This window comes from Dendrobium catenatum, unplaced genomic scaffold, assembly GCF_001605985.2.
Source record: "Dendrobium catenatum unplaced genomic scaffold, ASM160598v2 fragScaff_scaffold_747, whole genome shotgun sequence".
Taxonomy (NCBI): Eukaryota; Viridiplantae; Streptophyta; class Magnoliopsida; order Asparagales; family Orchidaceae; genus Dendrobium; species Dendrobium catenatum.
The window spans coordinates 893,747-901,183 of NW_021319209.1; positions in this window are offsets into that span (position 1 = coordinate 893,747).

Sequence of the window (7,437 nt, forward strand, 5' to 3'; positions counted from 1 at the left end):
CGTACATGACACATAAGGTGGTAAAGGGACATGCTTTTGATGATTTTCTCGCTGTATACCCTATTCATGTAAATTCATGACACAATGATGATTTACCTGATGAGCAAATCATGCAGGTCAAGGGGAATGAAAATTTAGCATTTTGAGAGATGTACTTCGATGGGGCATACGAAGTCTTGCAAAGGCTTGAGCTGACATCAGTCTCATTCTCATATCGTCTCAGGGATGTACAATAAGATTTTCATTTTATTTAATTGAACCTCACACCATTAATGAAGCTAAATATGAAGTGCTAATAATAAGACTGGAGATTTTGATCAATATTATAATTCAAAATCTTAAAATCTTCGATAATTCACAACTTGTAATAATTAAGTCTTAGGCATTTATAAGATCAACAAGCTTAAGTTGACCCATTACCACCGACAAACCCTTGAGTTCCTCAAATAGATGCCAAATATTGAAATAGCTCAAGTTTCATGAGGACAGAGTGCCAAAGCAGATTACTTGGATAAATTAGCTAAGGAAATGGCAAATACCAAGAAAGAGTAGCCTATATTAATCAAAGTTTACTACTGTCTTGTCTTGTAGCCTGCTCTGTTATAATTTTTAAAGGTAGAAGAGGTATTAGATTTGAGTCAGAAGGATATAATTCTAATTGACCCTCAACCTCTTCATCAGATTATTATAGAAAATTATCTGGAAGGATATCATCTAGCCAAGAGATGTAAAGCTAGTCAAGCTTCAGAATCATGGTTGCATTACTTAGATATTGAAGTAAAAGATGATTGGAGACAACCATTTATCCACTAGTTTAAAGAAAATAAACTCTTAGTGGAAAGATCTATAGTAGAACAAATCTAAAAAGGGCATTATAATATGTGTTTGTCAATGACTCGTTATATCGATAGGCTTTTGACTAGATGTAGCTAAGGTGCCTAGGGACCAAGGAAGTTAATAGAGTAGTAGTAGAGGTCAACGAAAGACTTTATGGTGCATATTAGTCAGGTCCTAAAATAACTACTAAAATTAAGATTATGGGTTACTATTGGACAACAATGATGATGATTACATTGACCATGCTAAGAGGTGCCATAAGTGTCAGATTCACGATGATGATATATTAGCCACCAAACCCACTACACCTGACAATAGCATCCTGGCCATTCGAATATTGGGGAATTAATATAATTGGATGAATTGACCACTATCACTGGCCAGACACTACTTCATACTAGCAACAATAGACAACTTCTCTATGTGGGCAGAAGTGGCTCCCTTCAAAGAAGTCATGTCTAAGCGCGTGATTAACATTTTCACTCATAATATGGTCTACATATTTAGTGTATTGTGAAATATGATCTCAGACAATGGTAAAACATTTAATAGTACTAAAATCAATACCTTTATCAAGCGACACAAGATCAATTGATGATACTCATTGAACAATCCAAGGGCAAATGGCTTGGTGAAGGCCTTTAATAAGACAATGATAAAACTGTTGAAGAAGATCTACACTAAGAATAAAAGAGAGTGGCACAAAAATGGTGGAGGCACTATGGGCATACTATACAACCTACAAGACTAATTAAAGCCACTCCTTATGCACTGATGTTCGAGGTCGAAGTAGTACCGTGACCAGAAATTAAAATATCATCGCTTTGGGTAGCCATTCAATATGATCTCACTAAAGAGCAAAATGTTTGATTGAGAATGGAAGAGCTCGACACACTCGATGAACTTGAATTATAAGCCCAATATAATTTAGAAATTTATCGGGTAAGGATGGTAAAATACTTTGACTGTATAATGTGCCATCATGTATTTCAAAAAGGGGAGTTTGTCCTAGTGTGCTGAGAAGGCCAATCATTCCTCTCTAAAAATTTGGTGGGAAATTTATATCTAATTGGTAGGGCTCCTTCATTATCGATAAATTGTATTAATGAGGAGCCTATCAGTTGGTCAATCTGGATGGCCAGAGGGTTACGCTGTCGATCAGCAGTCGATACCTAGAGAAAAATCATGCATAAGGATAATTGTGTACTGAAAGTATTCTACACTTAGAATGCATCCATTGACATGCATATATTTTGAAATTCTCTTGTAATACAAGAATGTATTTAAAAAAAAGAATTGGGGTATTTTAAATATTTATTTTGGTCGACATCGCACTGCGTGCTGAGATCCCTAAATAAATACTTAACATCTACAAATATTAAATTTTCCCCAAACAAAAAAAAAAGACCACATGACAAGGGGTACATGAATATTTATTTAGGTTGACATCATGCTACGTACCGAGATCTTTAAGTAGATACTTAGAATTTCAAAATTTCAAGTCTACCCTGCATCAAAATATCCCTTCAGGACATAGGGCATTTTAAATATTTATTTAGGTTGACATCACGCTACATGTCGAGGTATCCAAAGGAATATTCAAAATATCAAAAATCCAAATTCTTCCCACCTTAAAATTCCCTTTTGAGGTAGTGGATACTTAAATATTTATTTGAGTTGACATCATGCTACATATTAAGATTCCTAAATGAATATTTCAAAACTTAAAACTCCAAATTTGTCCCATTTCAAAACCTCCTTGCCTGATGGGGGGTGTTTAAGTGATTATTTGAGTTAACACCATGCTACTTGCTGGGATTCCCAAATAAACAGTTAAAATCATCGAGCCTTATATTTCTTCAAATAGGGATATGATGAATTCTATTATTAACATATACACAGGTAATTTTCCTAAAGTTTGGTACATTATTCCTTCCAGTGTACCAATATTTCAAAAGTCAAGAAAGTGATTTTTGTGACAATACACTCCAACAAATTGAGAAAGACAAGCTTGAAGTTTTCTAAGAACCAGAAGCTTAAGATTCAGATGGATGTAAGAGGTCGAATCTGGTAAGACCAAATATGGCCCGATCACTGGCTGCTTCGTTTGCTCAATATGCTAGAAGAAAGGTCGTAGTAGCAGAAACCCCACTTCATCAACACATTAGTAGGGACTATAGGAAGAATGAAGGCTTATTTGAATTGATAAGTTCAAATGATCGTAGCCTGCAAAATTCTCCTAATTGATTGGAGGAATAATGTTCAGGTGGAAAGGAGTCAGAAACTACCAAATGTGCGTAGAATCCAAATCTTCAACCACAAAGGAGAATTCAAAATCTAACAACTACAGTAGACTTATTTTTGGGTAGCGTATTTCCCATAGCTCAAGTTTGAAGTCTGAACTAGTGTAAAAGGCTGGATCCAACATGCCCAAATATGGCTAGATCGCTAGCCATTTCATCTACAAGAGAAACCCCTATTTCAACAACTAGAGGATAAAGAGCTACTCGCCTAATTCTATGAACTCAAGTGACTCGGATTAAACTCTCCTCAAATGGTTAAGGATTAAGATGATACCCACAATCAAATATATAACCTGTAAATTCTTTAACAAATCTGTAAATCTCAAAGAGAGGATCAAAGGAATTTTTCTTCAACAAGTCCACCAAAGCACAAAGCAAAGGACCGAAGAAATCATCCCAAAGTTCACATAAAGTCTAAGGCTGAATAAAGATGATTTTTGTCCTCAACAAATCCGCTACGCACAAAGCTTAGGACTCATGACTTTTAACTACCAACATAATGTAAACCTAAAGGGTTTAGGTCATCAGTATCTACTCCTTCATCAAGGCTGTCAAAGCATAAAGCTAGGATATGAAGAACTCTCACATTTTTCAAAAGAATCTAGCATCAAAAGTATATTCAACACAAAATATAAGACTAATGATTGAACTTTTGACTTGACAAACCATTATCAGTCGAGCTATAAGATGTCCAAACTTAACGCTTGACCCTTAAGAATTAATATCCATGTATATAAATGGAAACAAGCTATGAAATATATTTAGCATGACATCACAAAAGGTTTTGGAGATCTGTAAAATAAAAAACCCTCGGTGTGACATCTAGAATAAATGTCTGAAGATCCATATCTATTGGTGGGCATTGGTTGACCCCTATACCTCATAACATGCTAGAAAGGACCCAAACTAATGAATAAAGTGATACACGCATTTGCATCACACATCACTTGAAGGGTCAAACAACCTCTGATTATCAAGTGGATGGCATCATTATAGTCAGGACATTAAATTCTACTAGATCGAGGCCGCTCACAGTCGAAAAAAATGAGATCAATCAAAAGGGAAGACCGACACCCAAAATTAAAGTGCAAAGCTGATCAAATGACATCGAATTGACGAACATACTTCATCGTTGCATCCAAAATGTTATAAACCATTAAAAACTATATTTTGTTTATTCAATTTTAAACATCTGAATTGGTGGCATGGATCCCAAGGCAACTAAATAAATTTTGAGGAAAATCGGCCTCATCGCTATTAAAATGATGATCGTTTGTAAAATGGAATTCACCATTATGACTAGAATATCACAAATCTCAAGAGTTAGACTTTCTATGTTCAATTTGAAGCATTTAGATTGGTGGCTCAAATTTCAAGACAAAAATATATATATATCAAGGAGGATAGGCCTTGGCACTACGCAAATGAAGTCCGATCATGAAATAGACTTTGTCATTGCATTTAGAATATCCTAAATACTTAAGGATGATGGCCAATATATTCAAATTAAAATAGTGAGGAGGCCGACAAGGAACATCATCAATACTCTAAATGCACTATCAATTTGTTCAAATGAGGTTGTCCATGCAAATCGAGGAGGTTCCAAGACAACAACACACATTTTGAGGGAATTAGGCCTTGGAATCTCTCAAAGAAAGTCCAATCACAAAATTAACCACGTCATTGCAACCAGAACATTGACAATACCCTAAATCCACTTTTAATTTTTCTAATTTTGATATTCTGTGAAATTGACAGTTAAATGAGGCAAGAACGCACATAAATCAAGAAAATTCATAAATTGAGAGAACTCGCAAATCAAGATAGTTTTTGAATTTTTGAATGCAGATCTATCATCTTTAATGAATTCTCATACTAATTATGGAAAACTAACATTAGCATTACCTAAAAAATTAAAAAAAAAAAAAGTAAATTCAATTGAGATATCAAAATCTCATTAATTCCAACCTCGTTTGAAACGAATTCCCCGTTAAAAATCTCGTAATATCCAATAGTTTCGGTCTAAATCTCATTAATTTTGCCATGTAGTCAATCCAATAACTCATCAATCACACCCTATTCATCATCAAAAGTATAACCAAAATGAGTTTTGTGGTTTTGGTTTTTCTATTTTCCACTTTTAGTCTAAGCATCACTCTGCCTCCGCTCTTTTGCATCTGAACTAAAGATAAACTCTAACTTCCCTATTATGTTGCTGAACCTCATTTAGATTCCAATCTCCACTTCCTACACGAAACTTCAACCACATGAAATCCCTCACATCCCAGTCTAGAGATCTGTCACTCCTACTTTATTGAAGAAGCTACAGCTACCCCAATATCTCATGGATGATGAATCTACTTCTCAAAAAGAGCATTATAATAACTCCAATTAGCTTGCTAATCCCCTTCTCCACAGAGGTGGTTTCATCATTAATCCTGATGCATTTAGGAATCTAGAGAAGCCTCCAAATGGAATGAAAGTTAAGCCTCGGAAGTAGCTCACGACTCCCAACATTTATTATGCATCGAGGAGATACTCTCAAATCAATCAAGTGATTCAGGAATACAGGAAGACATCTTATCGCATGCCATTGGCTTTTGTGGTATCAAGAAAAAGTTATTATACCAATAAGTGTGTATGCGATAAAGAAACATGGATGAAGTATGTAAATTGCTCCTGAAGGATCAATATGGAGGTTTCCTTGAGTTCAACAGAAATGCTAATAATGTCAAAAGTAATCCTTCTCTTTATATTAATGGATGTTTTGAGGTTCATGATGTAGAGGATGTAGTGAGGATTGGTTAATGTGTAAAATGTTGTTCATACCTTGCTGCTCAAATTCTTACAGCTGAAGCACAAGTAGTCTTTTATCCATATAGATAAATCATAAATCCAATTGTTGAGAGAGCTATGCATGTTGATATTAAAAGATGCATTATAATTCATGATGAAGCCCCACAACATTCAAGATATGTCATGTGAAGGTGGCAATGTGGATATTGAAGAAGAAGTGCTTCATGCACTTTTAGGTATAATTAGGGAAATTTTGTTTATAAAAAAAAAAGAAGCAAAAAAAAAAGAAGAGAGAGAATGAAGCAAGAGAGAATAAAAGAGGGAGAGTGAAGTTTCCAAAAAAAAGGTGAGAGTGTCTATACATTATGTACATTTCTCTTCATCACTACATCGCCGTCGGAATGCAAAGGTATAACCATTCGATTCTTAAAACTCCAAGAGCCTGATTTTGATGCTTGAAACATGAAAAAATGACCACCTATACTCTCACTTTTATTAGCATGGTAAAAGGAAGTGCATCGCGGTGCTCTCGACGAATCGATAATCACTTGAAGCCTCATTTTTGGCGTTCGCGGCACACTGAAAAACTATCTATATACAGTTTTCTTAGTGTGGTGGGATGGGTACCTGTTGTGATGCCTATGGTGAAGTGGGGATACATATAAGTACCCATTCGTATGGAAACAATTATGTTTTTCAAAAAGGTGTAGTAGAAGACCCACACACCCTTTTCTTAGCATGGTAGGGGACGAAGAAAATACGACCGCAATGTCCGAGGACACCTAGCATACACTCTTTTCTTAGCATGGTGGGAAGGCTTAGTTTCTCGTAGTTTCTCCTAAATGGGGAAGACGATGGGAAGCTGCTAAAATTTCATTTGAAGCACAAAGGACTTGAACAATATTTGAACAGCAGGGAACTCTAGACTTGGACTAGAATTTGATCAAATACATAGCACTTCATTCCAATTTGAATATTGATCGAACTTGCAAATATTGAACTAAAATCAAACTCAAAATGATTGACAAAGATTTTTGAACTTAAGTAAAGTGAAATTGAAATGAGAACTTGAACATTAAGTCAACCATGATTTGAGGATTTAAACTCAAACCATAGTGGACTAAACTTGAATCTAACATGGAACAAGCAAAGTGAACTCAAACTCAAACTTGAACTTGAACTTGTAAGCTTGAACATGGACTTGGATTTGAAAACAAATGACAACAAATCAATCTCAAACTTGAGTTGGACTGTAGAGGACTTGAGCTTGGATAAACTGTAAAGAGATGAATCTATAATAACATAGAACTTGAAATGAGCAAACTTACATGGATTTTAGCTTGATATTGGACAAATGAATGACCAAATAAAAATTGACTTTGATTTAGGCTTCAATGAACTGAACTTGGACTCAAACATATGCAAAGAATATAATTTGATTCATACAAAAAGGGACTCGAACTACAAGTTGCTTTTAAGGACATTTGTGTTGTTAATATCA